Source organism: Eumetopias jubatus, unplaced genomic scaffold (genome assembly GCF_037043125.1).
Source record: "Eumetopias jubatus isolate StellerSeaLion01/CBP00866 unplaced genomic scaffold, mEumJub1_p1.0 scaffold_3, whole genome shotgun sequence".
Taxonomy (NCBI): domain Eukaryota; kingdom Metazoa; phylum Chordata; class Mammalia; order Carnivora; family Otariidae; genus Eumetopias; species Eumetopias jubatus.
In genome coordinates this window covers 176,248,065-176,266,568 of record NW_028274809.1, presented here as the reverse complement: position 1 = coordinate 176,266,568, position 18,504 = coordinate 176,248,065, and the positions used below count along the sequence as shown (strand labels likewise).

The 18,504-nt window shown below is 39.7% G+C and overlaps 1 protein-coding gene and 1 pseudogene across 1 annotated transcript in view; both read right to left on the bottom strand.

Moving 5' to 3' along the window:
• Nucleotides 1-18,504, bottom strand: part of GPC5 (glypican 5) — a 649,065-nt gene that overhangs the window by 433,901 nt on the left and 196,660 nt on the right. The window lies entirely within an intron of this gene.
• On the bottom strand, nt 656-2,056 carry LOC114211497 (eukaryotic translation initiation factor 3 subunit I pseudogene; annotated as a pseudogene).

Here is an 18,504-nt window from a genome sequence, read left to right as displayed (position 1 = left end):
TGCTTTTCCCTTGCCCTCTGCCTGCCTCTCTGCCTACCTGTGCTCTCTCTCTGTCAAATAAATAAATAAAATCTTTAAAAAAAAAGATTAATGGTACTTAACTTGCTTCATTACAAAAACAAAAACAAAAACTATCTTAATGCAACTGAAGACAGTATTGTTTTGCTTTTAATGGGAAGAAAAATTGTGCCACTCACGTAATAAATCTTTATGTCCAACACATAGCCCCAGGGTCTAGAATCGTACCTGACATAAAATCAATTTGCAATAAATGTTGGATAAATGAATGAAAAGGCTAAAAGGAAGCATCCTAGAATTGAAATAGCACTGTGTATACTAAGGAACTTTTCCATTACTAGTGTATAATCTTACCAAAAAGTCCAGATGGAAGAGAATCACCACTAAGTGAACAAAAATGTAAGGAAAGCTTCATAGAGAAGGCTCCTTGAGCTGGAGGGGTTCCAGCAATGTGTGAGCGCCTTTCAGATTTGACAATGACACCGTGGCCAGAGAACAAATTACAGGCCTCATTAGTGGCCTCATGTTTGTTTGAGTATATGCCTCTTTGGTACATGGTTGTACTGTTGCCGAGACAGTGTGTTGGTAGGATGGTTAGTTTTTTGTTTTGTTTTTGTTTTTCCAATGAATTTATTACTCAGAGTCCAAAACTTTCTGTGAGCCCTGGCCCAGAAACTTCCCCTGGTCCTGATGGAGATCCAAGCTTCTTAAGCCTCAAACTCAAATCAAAGTACTGTGGGTCAAAGTAGTGGATGCGGACAGAACCATCCTCACCACCGCTGCTATAGCTCTTGTCATCAGGATGGAAGGCAACACTGGTGATGGGTCCGAAGTGACCTTTGACTCTTCCAAACTCTTCTTCAAAGGCCAAGTGAAAGAACCTGGCTTCAAACTTACCAGTCCTGGTGGAGGTGGTGGTTACATCCATGGCTTCCTGAACACGACCCAGGACCACATGGTCATAGTTGGGAGACAGGGCAGCTGAGTTGACTGGACGTTCTGTCCAGAAAGTCTTCTGGTGTTCAAGAGTTGTGGAGTCAAAGAGCTTGGCTGTGCTGTCCTTGGACGTGGTGACAAACATGGTCATGTCCCTGGATAACTGGATGTCATTGATCTGCCGGGAGTGCTCCTTAACATTCACCAGGACCTCTCCAGACTTGGCGCTATAGTGGTTCTCTGCCTTCATGGCCTGTGATGATGCACTCCCTCAGGGGTCCCCAAACAGCATGGGTGATCTTGGAGTTGTTGCAAGGGGATCTTCACATAGGGCTCATTGTTGTCAATCTGGCTTGGATCCCACAGGTCAAAGAAGCTCACAAAGTGCTGGTAGCCCATTTGCTTGTCAGTGGAGAACATGATAATGTTGCCCCGAAAGTCAAAGCCACATGTCCGGACAGCTGAATTGGTCTTCAGTAGGGCCAGCTGCTTCCCTGTTTCACAGTCCCAGAGATGACAGCTATTATCAGCTGAGCCAGTGAGGACATGTTTGGTGTCCCAGTCAGCATCTAGACACCACACAGCTCCAGTATGGCCCATGTAAGTGCCCAGCCTCTCACCGTTCACAGAGTACCACACATTGACAATAGGGTCCTTGGCCACCATGAAGAGGAGGTCTCCCTCACGGTTGTAATTTTTTTTTTCTTTTTAAGAAAGGCAGACGGCCACAGGCAGCACCTCATTTGGATGTGTCTGGAGTCTTGGAAGCTTGACTACCCTACGTTCTCCTACAAGTGGACCTTGAGAGCTCGTTTGGAGGTTCTAGCAGGGGAGAGCAGCTACTCGTATACCCTTGACTGAAGAATGGTCCTCCTCTATCGGGGAAGGTCATCTCTTCGACCGAGCGCGCAGCTTCAGGAGGGAGACACATGGAGCAGTGAGGGAGGAAGGGGACACACGCCTAGCCAGCCAGATTAGCCGAATCAACCCTGGCGATCAATGGGGTGACAAATGTTGCAGCCAGATCGCCCTTACATCCCTCACAGTTGTACTTAATCTGCGTAATCGATCGCTCATGGCCCTGCAGCAGGATCGGCTTCATCCTGGCACTGACTCAAGGGGTATGATGGTTAGTTTTACGTGTCAACTTGATTGGGTCAAGGGGTACCCAGGTATCTGGTTAGACATTATTTCTAGATGTGTCAATTTGGGTGTTTCTGAAAGTGGTGAACATTTACATCCGTGGAGTGGGTAAAAAATATGTCTCTCCCCAGGATGGATGGGCATCATCCTATCCACCGAGGGCCTGAACAGAACAAAAGGGCAGAAGAAGAGAGAATGTTCTCTCTGCCTGTTTACTGAGCTGGGACATCAGTCTTCTGTCCTCGGACTGTAACTTCTACCGTCAACCTTCACCCTTTCAGACCTTTGGACTGGGACTAGAACTATATCACCAGCTCTTCTGGGCCTCTAGTTTACAGAGAACAGATCATGGGACTTAGTCTCCATAATCACATGAACCAATTCCTCATCATAGACACATATCCTACTGGTTCCGTTTTGCTGGCTGAACTCTTCTTGACTGATAGAGTTAGTCAGGGTCCTCTAAAAAGCAAATGCCAATACGGGATTACTTGAAAGGATCTTAAGAGGGATATACCAGTAAGAGAAAATCGGGAGGGAGCCAGAAAATGCTGGGAGAGCTCTCAGATCATGATGCAAGCCCCACAGTGAAGGAGAGAAGGTTGGGGAGAAGTGTTGTCATCTAAGGAAGATTCAGCAAGGCTGTCATAGCAGCCAGGAGCCAAAGAGTCACAGGAGTCCCTCTGGTGTCTCCTAGAAATAAGCCTGACTTAATCTCCCTGCCACAGTCACTCATGGGTGACGGGGAGCAGCCCACGCAGGCATGGCCTCTGTAGGAAGGGAATAATAGATGTCACCGCTCAGCACCTGGGCCCTCAGTCAGGTCAGCCCCCTGCAGCTGGAGATCTGTGAGGCCCATTCCCATGCAGACCCAAAGGTTCCTATCAAACAATACCTTCAAAGATAACCTTTTGCTTTAATGACATGAAACATACATTTTAATACGAGGTTCGAATGCAGAACGTTATACTATCAGTGACAGGGTTAACCTATAGGGGCATACTTTCTCCACGAAGGAAAAAGCACTTTTCATGGATGATTTATATGGAGGTTTATATTATATTTATTCTTGATATGGTTGCCGAACATATGCCCTACACAAGAACAGAGTAAACATTCATGTGAATGACTATCAGAGGTAAATTTGAGATACACACACACACACACACGCACATGTGTACATACCACACATATATTATACTATGTTCTTTAGTTTGCTACTTCTTTTATAAATATTTTTGTTCATTACTTCAATATCCCCTTAATTTTAACAAATGATAATTTTATGGGTAAGTTATGAAAATTTTAAAAAAAAGTATTTTCAGAATGTATGATGTGATCACTAGTTTGAGTTGCAGATGTCCCTAATTCCTTTACACTTCTACTCACACTCACCCAGTCACACTGACAGAAACATACACATATTTTTATGAACTCTACAACCCCTTTTAGTCTAGTCTCAAATGTTCTCTCCTTTTCCAAACAGCTGAAGCATATTGCTTTATTTTTTTTTATTAATGTATATTATTTGTTTCAGGGAAGCATACTGCTTTACAGAGTGGAGGTAGCAGTCTGAGTATGCTTTACCATGAGCATGGATTAAAAGTAGAATCGATGTGTTTTACACATCGATTTTTGTGTAAGTTTTTTTTTTGTCTCAGGTTACCTAATGGATTGCTGGACTAGTCCTCTGCACACAATAAATATCTCACTGATGGTAAAAAGTAAACCCATGAAGTCATTTCATAAATGAGATTGAGATTGAGAATTTTGAGTTCTTTATCTGCTTTAGTCATTGAAAAAAATGTAATTTATACTTTATATTATTTAAATAATGGCTTTAGATAACCATAATCTAAAGGTAGATAACTGTATGTAAATGTCATTATATTTACTTAGTTTTCTAACAGTAGAAATGACATCGATAGTTGAAATACAGAACTTATATGGATGTAAATGCTACACATAACAACAAATGTAAAAGCACATTTCCCTAAATGTTTAAAAAAAAATGTTTTCATCCAACCACAAGGAGGACTCCTTTTCCATATCAGGAATCTTTAAAGTAGTTTTAAATTGGTAGTAAAGAGAATCTTTTGGCAAAGATGACTAGTTGTATAATTTGGGTAAAGATCATTTTCTGAGGTACTTTGCTTCAAATATCCTGAGCCCATCTTTTTCCCTAACACAATATTCTGGACTATATCTTTGCAAACCCTTTTACCAAAGCCACTGCTAAGTTTAGCCATTCCTTTTTCATTTTACATATGTATACTACAGCATTTGGAAACCAAAAAAAATTATCAATAATCTGATTTATTTTTATTTTCTTTAGGTGAATGAGGTTGACATAATAGCTACTATTGACATGTTACCAAGTAACTTAGGACAAATTATTACCTGGAGGTCTGGTCTATATCAATGTTATCCAGAGTGTGGTCCTCAGAAGGACATCATCAGTATCACCAGGGCTCTTATTAAAAGCGCAAATTTGTGGGTCCCACACAGATCAACTCAATCAGAATCTCCTCTGGGGTATAGCCCAAAAGTTTGTATTATAACAAGCTCTATGAGTGACTTTTTGCTAAAATTAGAGAGCTACTGCCCCACATGACAGGCCTGGGTGTTTCACAGATACAGAAACATAAATCTGGATGATTGACTAGACTTCACTTTTCATGTAAAAGCTTCAGAAATATTGCAAATACTATTATAGAATAAGGAAATCCTTGATCATCAAGGCTTCACCCTATCTTTCACAAATTTCCAAAATCATTTTTGTCATAAATTCTCATGATGTAGCCATTAACAAAGGGCTTGAAGACTACCACTATCAGGAAGAGGAGCAGGGTCTGAGTCTTCTAACTGACATGCACAGGTAGGGCTAATCAGAATGCTAGCTATATTTAAGGCGCAAGCTCATGGAGTCAGACTATAAAATACTCACCAAGAAGAGTGTGATGAAAGTCAAGACCAAACTACTGGGCTCAAGTGGGAAATGCAGAGGTCAAATTCAAAGGGCAAAACTGGAGGCAGGAAAGTCAAAATAAAGCATGAGTTTCAAAGTCAAGGTAAAGAATACTGAGGTCAAAGGTGAAGCTCTAGAGAAGGAATAAAAATAGGATACTGCACTAATGTCAGAGGAAAGAAGTTGAGTACTTAAAGTACCAGTTGAAAGAGCTTTCTCTAGCCTCCTACTCAATCTGTCTTGATTCCTTCTGTCTGTCTAAGGGCAAGGTCATGTAACAAGTGAGAAAGCCAAAAAAGAAAGCAAACTTCTCAAATCCTTCTATTCAGCCACCTTCAACAGATACATGCACAGCTTTATGAGAATGAAGCCTGATATTTCATTAAATTTAAATCACTTAAATCCACCATTGCCCACCAAATTTGTTTTAAAATATCTTTCTCACTTTGAGGGACAAGACTTTATGTTCTTTTTCCCTTAATAAACAGTGTATTTTGAATTTTGTCACAAGTCATTCCATTGTTTTTTTGCCATGACCTTCTCAAAGAGTGTCTTTTTATAACCACAAATATAAAAGCTATTTTAAAGTATATGGTGTATTATTTTTTAAGAGAATTCAACAAATCCAGAATATCTGTTTCCTAATAATAGCTAAAGATTTTAAAACAAAAGACAAGCTAAAGCAGCAAAAAATATATAGCTCTGCTATAAAAAATACATAAGTATATAAAACACATAATAAAATATACATTGACTAACAGGAAGAAAACGTAGGTATTGATTAGTAAAGGAGGCTAGAGGTAAAAAAGCTATCAAGAAAATTGAAGCTTAGACGAACGAAAAGTAGACATGAAAAGGGGAGATTAATAGAGATGTACCCAGTGTCTAGTAATATGAGGAATAGATATTGTGAAAATTCCAAAGGCTGACCAAACATATTACTGCTCTATACATATGTGTTATTCTAGAGCAGGTCAGAGTGCTGATTTTGGAGCTGGAGTGCCCGCATTCACAGGCTGACTCTGTCCACCATCTATGTGGCGTTGGGCAGATACCTTCACCCCTCAATAACAAGGGCAAACAATAACACTCACGAAATAGAGTTACTTTAAGTGTTAAATGATTTAATATATGTAAGGGTCCTAGACCAGAGCCTGCAGAAATCAGTTAGTGTTAGCTAGTATCATAAAGAAGCAATGTAAGATAGAAATAGAATATATGCCAAATGCATAACGTCAATGTTTCTAGTAGCCACAACAAAAAAGCAGAAAGAAACAGATGAAATTAATTTTACTAATATGTTTTATATGGCCCATCTTATGGGTTGAAATATATCCCCCCAAAATTCATCATATGTTTAATTATTAAATCCTCAGTAGCTTAGAACGTGACTCTATCTGGAAACAGGGTCGTTGAAGATATAATTAGGTAAGTTAGGATAAAGTTACATGGTAGTAGAGCGGGCCTCTAATCCAAAATGATTGGTGTCTTTGTAATAAGGGGAATTTGGACACAGACATGGAAACAGGAAGAATTCCATGTGAAGATGAAGGCAGAGAGGGGACAATACCTCTACAAAGCAAGGAACGTCAAAGATCGCCAGCAAACCACCAGAAGCTGGGGGAGCGACATGGACAGATCCCTCCTCACAGCCCTCTGGAAGAACCAACCCTACAGACACCTTGATCTCAGACTTCCAGCCTCCAGAAATGTGAGAGAGTGTATTTCTGTTGTTTAAGCCACTCAGTTTGTGTTATTTTGTTAGAAGAGCCTAGCAAATGAATATAGCCCAATATAAGGTAAATATCATAATTTTAGTATGTTATCAACATGCAGTACCCATGAAAGAAATATTTGCATTCTTTTTGTCATACCAAGTCTTCAAGATCTGGTGTGTATTTTACATAACAGCACATCTCAATTCCTACTGGTCACATTTCAAGTGGTCCGTCACAACTTATGACCAATGGCTCCCAGGTTTGATGGTAATGTCTTAAACTATGCCATGGGGCGAAAACTTAAACTCCACTCTTTGCCCATGACTTTTATCAATACAGGAGTTACACTGCTATATTAGAAATAGAAATGTTAGTTGATGTTGGAATTACTGTTCTCCTGATTACCAGTCTCCAGTCTGTTCACCCAATCTGTCCTTACCTTTTACTTTACCCAGCCTATTATGCACCACTCTCTTGCCCCCTTGCTTTTCTGTCACACCTGTCCTTAAAAACACTACCACTGAATCCATCCCATCCATCTCTCCTCCATCCCCATGCTCAGGTCAGAGTACACTGCCAGGGGGAAAATCACACACCAAGAACTGGAATGCTACGCCATCTCTCTCTTACCCTGATACAGCCCTCATTAGCAAAGCCCCCAGTAATTTGTGTGTCAACCAGGAGCTTATCTTCATCTACAACAGGAAGAGATTCCCAACTCTCTTCCTGTCTCTGGAGAAATGGGAGTTGCTCATTTTGCTCGGATTCAACAACACATTCATGTGTTTACGTCCAATCCCCTCCCACATTCCCATGACCCACATTCAGTAATCACCTCTGCAGGCTTTCATCTCCAATCAGTGGTTTACTTTCCAGTGTTTCTATGTCTTTAGAATAAAATGTGCTAAGGCTCAGTCACTAAAAACAAACAAAAACACAAAAGCAAAGCCCTTCTTTTAACAGATGTCCCCTCTTATTCCTCTTCCCTTGGCACTTTCTCACTCCCACCGCCATCCTGTCTTTACTTCCATGGCCTTTCTCTCTGGTATCACCAACCACCTCCATATCACCAATTTCCACGGATGCTTTTTGTGTTTATCTTTACAGACCTTTCTGTGATGGTTTAATTCTTGGAATGCTCCCTTCCTGGGCTTCTTTGGCATCACTCCTCTGCAGCCTTCTTCTCCTCTCCAGCCATTCCTTCTCGGCCTCTTCATGTGTCACTTTTCTTCCACTGGATCCCTAAACCTGATGTGTGTTGTGTTTTCCTTCCTCAGGCCTATGGTCTCCTCACTGTATTTACAGCCTCCCTTCCTCCTTCCCCCAGTGACTATCAGAACTGTAGTTTCAATCAATAACTCTCTCAGTGTTTCTTAAACTTTGAAGTCACAGATTCTGAGATTCAAATGAAAATTTTGGCACTCTTCTTAAAAAAAAAAAAAGAGTATGTATACATATACACTTAAGAGCCTGCATTCCCTGAAGTTTAGGAAGGTCTAACCTCTACACTGATGACTCTCAAATCACTGGACCTATACCACCCTTGAGATCACCAGCTCAAATTTCCACCAAAATCTCCTCCTAGATGTATCCTAGATACCCCACAACATAATTTGGTCCTCTTGCTAAACTGCCTGAATTTGTGAACAGCCATACCACCAACCACCAGTTAAGCCATAAATCTGTAATTGGTCCCTTTGCATTTATCTGTTGTTTGTTTCCACAACTTGACTGTCTAGAGTCACTCTCCACAATCTGTCAGCCTTAGTTCAGCCCTCTGCATCTCTCAGCTCACTCCTCCTCAGTGGCATTGGTGCCCCTCGCTTCCCAAGTCCAATTCAAAATCCTTCCAAAGGTCCTTAGTGCTTCCAAGGTGACTCCTTAGAAAAGCACTCAAGGTTCTTCCTGACCCAGAACTTGCCCTCTCACCTCTCTAACTTGTATGGGATTGTTAGCAAATTAAACAGGACACCATGTATGGGATGGAAACTATTGGTGTCAGTGTCCTATAATAAAACAAAATTTTCCTATTAAGTGTAAAATTCCAGAAGGTAATCTCTACCAATTTTTAATATAAAAATAATACTACATCATCAATACTTAGAAAAAACCTAGCCACCTATCGGATCTGCTTTAAGTGACAGAAAGCTAACTTTTATGTGTATTATTTATATTTCTTAACAAAATACACTGGGGAACAAAGTATGAGAACCAAAATGTGTCAATACAGGGATAAACTGACATAGTGAATATAGCACAAGCTGTGGAATGTGACAAACCTAGGTTTAATTCCTTGCCTTGAATTTTACTTTGGTGTCAATCTCTCTTACACTCAATTCCCTTATTTGTAAAATGAGGATAATAAAGCCCACTCCTCAGGGCTTTTTTTATATTGGAAACTAAATGAAATGGTGCTTGGGAAGAACCTAAAACAGTGTCTGAATATTGGGTGTCTCAATAAATGGAAGTACTCAATAAATGGAAGGAGGAGAAGGATTTTATGACAGGAGAGAACAGGTCTGCTTTTCCCTTGTGTGCAGGACAGGGCCTGTCCCTTTGTGGCTATTTCAGGTCCTGTAGGACTTAGGGGCAGCAGTGAAAGGTTAATTGGGATTAGGATACCAATGAACTCAATCAAAGTCAGTTCGTAGACTCCAGGAAACACAATTAGGGCAGCAAACCAAAGCCATTACTACCAACATCAATGATAATAAATTCATAAAAAAGCTAGATCTGGTTAGCTCCTGAGGAGCGGCTTTGAATGGTAGAAACCACATACAACATCATGCAAAATCCTTTAAAATAAAAAAACGAACCAAGAATTCCAGTTTATGGATGTCCAAAAATTTTGTTTCTATAACGTAAGTTAATCTTCCAGGATTTCTATTCTGAAGTACTTGGCCCCAGGTCCCAGGCTTTGTACCCAAAGCTTCACGCTATTCCTTTCATATGTTTGAGACAAAACTGTGAAAGCATCTTGCCAATCCAAAACATTTATATCTAGGGGCACCTGGGTGGCTCAGTTGGTTAAGCGACTGCCTTCGGCTCAGGTCATGATTCTGGAGTCCCGGGATCGAGTCTCGCATCGGGCTCCCTGCTCAGCAGGGAGTCGGCTTCTCCCTCTGACCCTCTTCCCTCTCGTGCTCTCTATCTCTCATTCTCTCTCTCTCAAATAAATAAATAAAATCTTTTAAAAAAATTTATATCTATAGTAACTATAACAATTATTTCTTCTGACAAACTTTATAATATTCCACACACTTGTGAAGAGGAATCAAGACAGAGGGGCTAGATGATACAAACTTGTCTTAAACTTAAAAGATCTCCTACTAAAATAAAAAAGGTAAGGTGTGCAAATAAAATGTTCTTTATGCACTTACTGGTGGAAATCACACAGAAAATGCTCTTTGTATTCATCTTTGATATAAAATGGACTCAAAGTTAGTATTTCCTCCACTTTTTTTTACCTTCTTTAAACACTGACTCCTTTTTTTTATTTTCCAATGAAGAAAAGGCCTCAAATTCAAGTCATTTTTTTTTCTTTTTGCTGAATCTCAGCCTTGATGTAGACTAATTAATCCCAAAAGTTAGTACTTCACCTTTCAGAAAAATGAAGAGGAAATAGGACATTTAGATATAAGAAATTGATCTTTTTTTTTTTTTCCATTTTTAGGGCAGTACCTACTTTCAAAATAACAGTTTACATTTGTTTTTTAAAAGTTTTAAACTTATTCAATTTAGACTTCTATATATAAGCAATAACAGATTTAGAACTGTCCACAGTTCTAACGATCAGCTTACTGATCGTAAATCAAATAAAAAGAGGAAAAGACATTGGAAACAGATCCTAAGGAAAAATATAAAGATTTAAAACAGGGAACAGACAAGCGGGCTTCACAATCCACGTATCCATATTAGGCCAGCCCTGAGGTGAGATATGCAAAGCTCCAGGAGATGCTCCACGGGCGCTGGAGATGAGTCCCCTCCCTGTGCTTCTCCCATCTCAGCATTGCTTTTTACTGCTGTGTCTAAAGGCAAATTAGAGACTGCTTCTCTGGACCCTGGTATTTCATTTCCTACATTTTCCCTTTGTCATGAGGTATTCCTTTCTCCCTCTGCTATTGACTTAATTAGAGGACTATGCTCTCCTAAGGGGTGAGGTGATTCCATTCTATCAACTATCTCCAGATCAGTTCCTCACAGGTACAGAGGGGCAGAGTGCAAGGAGTGAGGGGCCAGTTCTCCTCACAGAGGAGTTCCTGAAGAATGTGTTGAGCCCTTGTCCCAAACCCCTTCTTGGTCTCTAGAAAACAAAACCAATTTAGGGATCATATCAATCTGGACTTTTTGGGTCAAAATGGTTTCCCCTACCAAAGTAGCAAAGGTCTTCTGAGTTCTCCTTCTTGGCCAGTACAGTCTCTCACCACCTCTGCTCTCTGTCCATCTTACCAGTGGTCAGGGAGCTTCATTATCCTTCTAATCGGCATCAGTGTTGCCCGGCTCTGGTCTAGACTTTGTCCTCTGTGGTAACTTTTCTTAAACTCCACTACAGGCTCTTACTCTTTCCAAAATCATAAACTCATTTGGTTTCTGTATCCTTCCATCCTGCATGACTATTTTTGCCTTGTCAACAGTCAATAGTCATAATTACAAGAAGGTTCCACTGTTCCTTGAGAATTTCTTCTTCATAAAACATTTAGTATTTTAAGATCAGCCATTCACATTTAGTACATAAATCTGTAGACTCGAACATGGATTTCTCCCTTACTGTTTCAGGGGAAGAAATATTTGAACATGCACCTAGATAAAAATGTAAGTACGTTTGATGAAAAGTACAACTTTCTTACTCCAAAATTCAATGTTAGCAGATTTTTCTTCACTTTCTAATATTCTCCTTCATTCCTAGGTTCCCAGAAAGAGGTAAAAGAAACTACTGTTACAACTGTTCCCTTAACCTGCCTGTAGAGACCTCATCTGTCCACAACAAATTTGAGATGTGATTTTCTAATTTAAACTAAGGTGTCAAACCTAATTGAATAATACACCCCATTAATTTAAATTAATGAATGAGTCAATGACAAAGGGCACATTCATTAATGAAAAGAAGAAATGTTTTCAGTCAGAATTTTAGCAGCAAAACATGACACTGGGAGATACACTTGGTAGAGTAGGCAAGATCATCTTACCACAACCCCCAAATCATTCCTACTTATCCATGTGACATCCATAACTATAATGCTACTATGTGTTTGCTATAATCACAGAACAGAAAGAACTACTTCATGGCAATTTGAATTTGTTTTAAAAGGATGTATGTGTGTGTGCAGATGCACATAAATATATAGTACATATAGTGTATACACACAAGTATACATGTATATATACACACATAATATATATCATTTATGCTTTCAATAAATATAGAACATCCACATTATAAGGGTTACAATTCATACGTCTAATCGAACATATGTTTGACATAGTCATCATGGTAAATTTTAAAACAATCGTACCATTTCTATTAAAATCAGGAAAAGGGTAAGTAGTACTATAATTCACTTTGTAATGTCAGTGCTGTACAATGTAATTTTAAAAAGAGAATAAAATGGGAGTATAAATATTTGCAAGATGGAAAAAAATGATTATTTTTAGATATATTATTGTATAGTTTAAAAATCCCAAACACTAACCAAAAAAAGTACAGAATCTCTGTACTGTTAAATATACTTATATTTAACACTATTAAATTTTACAGTGTTAAATATAAATATAAGTGAATTGTATAGATCCAACAGTAACAACCAAAAAAGCAAATAAGCAATAAGAATATGCAGAAACTCTAATGAAGAAAACTGTAAAACTACTGAGGGAGATAAAGAAGATTCACATAAATGTAGAGATATCATCTTCTTCTTTATAGGAAGACTCTACATTATAAAGACGTCAGTTTCCTCCCTAAATGAAATCCATAAATTCAATGCAATCCCAAGGGGGTAGAAAATATGAAATTGACACGATAATTCTAAAGTTTATTTGCAAGTATAAACCTCTGCATACCTGGCATCAATGCATCGGTGTGGGTTGAAAAAGATAGGCAATTCAGTAACTCGTGTTGGGAAACTAGTCATCCTCTGGGAAAATACCAAGTTGAAGCTCTACCCCTCAGCCTTCACTACAATACATTCCAGATAAATAAGATATATAAGTATAATACAGTTAAATAACAATATTAAGCAAATATTTAGTAACATTTATTTACCAGGGAAAAAAAAAAAAACAGATAACATAAAGGAAAATGCTGACAGTGAAAACATGTCTAGCAACAGGTGGATGTTTAAATATAATATGGTGTATCTGAAAAATGGACTCTCATATCGATACTTAAATATTGGTGCATGAATAGTTATGTCAACATGGACAAATCTCCAGGATGATAAGTGTAAAAGGCAGAGGGAGATACCTGGAGAGATACACACTGAAGGTTACTGCAGGTTACCTCTGAAACTGTATTCAATCTGTATTTTCATTTCTATACTCTTCTCTATTGCTGGAAATTTCTACATGGGCTTATATTAGGCATATATGCCAAGATAAAGGACTTTTTTTCTGGAAAATACATATGTAAAAAGGTTGAACAGAATGTTAAAATATGAATTAAGATTTCAGGACCCTCATCTGGTTCTCACATTGATGGGTATGCAACTCTGGGCAAGCCCCTTCCCTGTGTCTCAATATATTCATCTTTCATTCCACCCCAAAGTCTTAAGCTACCCGAAAATTCTTCACTTCAGGGAGCAGCATTATAAGCACACGGGGGGATCAAAAAATAAACTAAACATTCTGGAATAAAGACTCATAGTGAGAAGAGGGAGGACCAGTAGTTAAAAATTGTAAATTCATAAAGGTGTGAGGGTAATGGTTGGCCACCCCAGAATGGGAAAGTGGCAAGACTGTTATAACTAAATCATTTTCTCTCCAGCCTAATCACATACTTGCATTAAATGGCAAACTCTGAACCCCTGTGCTACTCTTCAACATTAGTTAAGCCCTATAGTCATCATGATGCTCACACAATTGGTAACACTGGTATCGAAAACTATATTAATTTCAAGCTCCGGTAGAAACACAGAAAAACATCAGTATTTATTAAGTGAGGTTAAAAAAAGGTAGAGAAAAATTATGATTCTCAAAAATGTAAAGAAGGTGCCATAAAGAACAGAGTGTGCTTGATTGGAAGAGTGAGCTAAATTAGGTGATTTGTTTTAAAAGCAGTTCCTAGATTTATAGGACTTTGGTATTCACTTATTTTTGTTCTAATTCAGCTACGAGTACAAACGCGTCTCATTTCAAGGTTACAGATGAAAAGAGGAAATAGTTCTGCCACAAATCAGCTACGTGACCTAAGTTAGTACCTTAGCCTCTCTCATCTCTGTTCCTTCAACCATTGAAACAAAAAAAAACAAAACAAAAAACAGAGTGGGTTGGGACAGACGTCAACAATCACTTAACATTCAAAATCCTGATTCTATGCTTCTTTTCCATTTCAGATCAGAAACTCTTTTACGCTTACCAAATCATCTTATCCCTGATCAAACTTAGAGAGTTTAGAGATCATTTAAGAGAATTATAGGAAGAATTTTACTTTAAAAATATAAACAAAATAACCCATACCATTAGGAAATGTCATGATTCTCCAAGGTGAGGTTTGAGGAACCCAGTGAATGATGTTTTTATTTCCTATTCAGTGTGACACTAATTGAGAGACAGTCATGGGAGTCAAATGGAGAACAAACACGTTTTGTTGCTGTTAAAAGCAATACTGACACATACAGCTTATGTGCTCAGCTGCAGGAACTTACTAGCATATATGCCTAATTCATGGCAGGTATATCCAACCAGCCGCCCAGTCCGGGGCCTCTCTGTGGAGAGCTGCCTCAGGAAGACTTTGTCTCGGCAGAAGCGCCAACTGTGTGCACTCTGCAGGCTATCAGACCCCGCAGACAAACAAAGGAGAGCCTGAGGTATGTATGCTCCACCTTGTCTCCAACACCACAATGGGGTCACTCCCCTCCTCTGAGGGGAAGGAATAAGGCAGAGAATAGAGAGAGATGGAGAGACTCAAATTCTTACTCTACGAAATCTCCCTCCAGGTGGATACAGGAATCAAAGAAAAAGAAAGTCCCTTCACCCTGAAAGTCCCCAGATTTCTTCATTTCCTCGATCATGAAACATCAGGGCTGTCATGCTCCCAAATTCATGGCCATGCTGCCTCCCAGGCCAATAATTGCAGGTTTTTGATCTTCTTCAGAACTGCTTGTGGTCACTGGAAATTTTGGTTCTGAAAGGGTATAAATTTTCTCATGCACACACAGAAATAATTAAATACAATGCCATTCAATGCCATGCTGAAAACTCATCACCTGTTCCAATCCCAATCCCAAATGATGTCCAGCCATATTGTTCAATGCATCTCGAAGGTTTCATAACAAAATTAACAACATAAAGACACTTAGCTGAGTGTGAGCTCCATCCTAGGCCAGGGGGCCTGTGATAACCCCCTTTTCCCAGGAAACTGCTAAACCCTAAGTAACCTGCCTCTTAGATCTCCTACACATATAACGGCCAGAGGACTGTGGAGCAGAAGATGTAGATGGGTCTTTCTAAAGTCTCTTACCCTGGGTTCGAGGCCCTCCACCATGACCCCCAGATGACCCTTACCTTCCAGAGCTTTCCATTATTCCAGGCCTTAAGTAGTATCTTTTCTTTTTCTTGGCTACATATTTTCCTGCAGGCCGGACTATGCCTCCATATGTACTTTCTCTCTGATGTTTTCTCTTCCCTTCGAGACAGCTCAGCTATGTTTTAAATGACTTACTTCGCTTTGAAGTTGGCCCCTTTCCTTCTCTCTCAGGTAAGCGGGTAACACCGCTTGCTTTGTTCAAGAGTCTTCTTGCCATTGTATTTTTTTGTGTTTCCTGGCCCAGATATGCTATTTTCTAACATGACCCTCTCGTGTTCATCTCCCATAATGAGATTAAGTTAAAAAGCATTGAGACTGTGAGAAGTATTCTTTGAACAGCTAAACCAAGCTTGGACTCAAACTATCATCTTGCCGGAAGCCCCTTGGATAAGTCTGTGTTTCTTGCTCTTCCCCCTCACTTTAGAATCCTGATTCCACACATCTTTGGGGTGTGTTCCCTAAAGACACAAACAATTCCTCTACGAGGAATTGCTATAAACACACACCCATAAAGCTAGTAATTCTCTGATTGTTTCATGGTGATACTGTTCTCTACATAACACATCTAGATGTTTCGTCCTTGGTATGGCCAGCGCAATCAGGAGTCTAACTACGATCTTTCAATCTTCAGCTTTTCATTCTTTTTTTTTTCTTTTGCACCACAAAGATCTTTAATTTTCCATTTGTGTTCTTCATTCTTTGGCGGTTAAGTTTTTAAAGCCCAAATACACTAAAGTTAAATTAGAAAGGTCTTAAAAAATCTGTCATTACAAAGTCTAGGGTGGGAGAGAATTATCACACGTAGCTTTCTTCATAAACAATCTAAATTTGCTTCAAAGGACATACGTGTTTTTCCCCCAGCTTTACTGAGGTATAATTGACAAGTAAAAAAAGTATATATTTAAGGTGTACAGCTGAATGTTTTGATATACATACACATTGTGAAATGGTCACCACAACAAGCTCATTAACGTATCCATCACCTCACATAATTAACATTTCCTTTTTTCTTTTGTGTGTGTGTGTGTGTGTGTGTGTGTGTGTGTGTGTGTGTGTGTTTGTGCGCGCACGTTCCATGAGAACACTTAAAATCTCTCTTCATATGACCTCACTGATATGAGGAATTCTTAATATCAGGAAACAAACTGAGGGTCCCTGGAGTGGTGGGGGGTGGGAGGGATGGGGTGGCTGGGTGACGGACATTGGGGAGGGTATGTGCTATGGTGAGCGCTGTGAATTGTGCAAGACTGTTGAATCACAGACCTGTACCTCTGAAACAAGTAATACATGATATGTTAAAAAAAGGGAAGAAGATAGCAAGAGGGGAAGAATGAAGGGGGGAAAATCGGAGGTGGAGACGAACCATGAGAGACTATAGACTCTGAGAAACAAACTGAGGGTTCTGGGTAGGGGGGGATGGGTTAGCCTGGTGATGGGTATTAAGGAGGGCACATACTGCATGGAGTACTGGGTGTTACACGAAAACAATGAATCGTGGAACACTACATCAAAAACTAATGATGTAATGTATGGTGATTAACATAACATAATAAAATAAAATAAAAGAAAAAAGAAAAACAAAAAGAAAAAAAAAACTTCTCTCTTCTGACAGCAAACAATCCAGCATGAACTGCGGTCCCACCGCGGTACGTGAGATCTCCAGAATGCACTCTTCGTGCATAGCTGAAACTTTGCGCTCCTTGACCAACTCAACATCCGCCCATTTCTCTCTCCCTGAGCCCCTGGTGACTACATTCTCCCCTCTTTTAAGGGTCAGCTTTAAAAGGCTACCTCTCTCAGGGTGCCTGGGTGGCTCAGTTGGTTAAGCAGTTAAGCGTCTGCCTTTGCCTCAGGGTCCTGCAATGGAGCCTGCATCTGATTTCCTGCTCAGCGGGGAGCCTGCTTCTCCCTCCCTCTCCACTCCCCCCCCCCCCCCGCTTGTGCTCTCTCTCTCTATCTCAAGTAAATAAAATCTTAAAAAAAAAAAAAAGGCTACCTCTCAATAATTTCCTTTACTTACCCCTTCAGAGAGTGATTGTTCCAGTTGGGTCTCTGATATTTTACCTCTCTTAGACTTTATCATGTCTATTTCGTGTTTCTGATCTTATAAAACTTGGCAGGGGTTCATTTCCTGATCCCAGACACTCTTGGTCCTCCCTTGCCTCCTCCAGCAGTCCAGTTCCCTTCCCTGCCTCTCCAGTCAGTTCTCTAAGCTCTCCTTAGTGAAATCTCTCTTTTCCTACTGCTTGATCTGCCCGACTTCCTCCCTTCCATTTTATGATTTTGCTATTCCTGTCCTGATCATAACACTGAAGGGTATTTTCCAAATTCTTTGGTTCCTCCTTGAATCCCTGAACAATTCTTTTATCTAGAGACAAGAGTCTTTAATGACCAGTTCATTCCTGTTGTCCTCATTTCAAGGAAGGGAGCAGAAAGAAGCCTCCCTTTTAGCCCCAGCTCCCCACAAGCAGTTACAACTAGCACCTCACAGTGGTGCTTTCGGACACATGTAATTTTAGGGGTTTTGGGGCGTTGGTTTGGTTTTGACTGAAGAATTATTTGTTTTGAGGACAAAAACACTTTTTTTTTTTTTTTGGTGTTTCAATGCCTGTCTGCTTCTTGACTGCAACACCAAGATCTAACTGTTGCAAGTGTGTTTCAGTTCACACCATATTCTGGGGCTTCCTAAATGGCTAGTAGGCCTATCCTGCTTATTCGCTCCTATAAAAAGAGTCACATAAAGGACAGTCTACTGTCTATAGGTACTGGCTCTTCTTTTTTTTACACTAAGCCTGAGCCATGAAGCTACCTGACCTGGATCCACCCATTAAAAATCAACCACACTTTTTTTTTTTTAAGTGCATAATATAAGCCACAAAAACTCAACTGAGCTTACTTGCTTATACCTAAAGCCTTAACTCACCCATCACGTACATCATAGAAATTTTTATTCCCAAATTCCACTCTCCATGTCTTTCTCA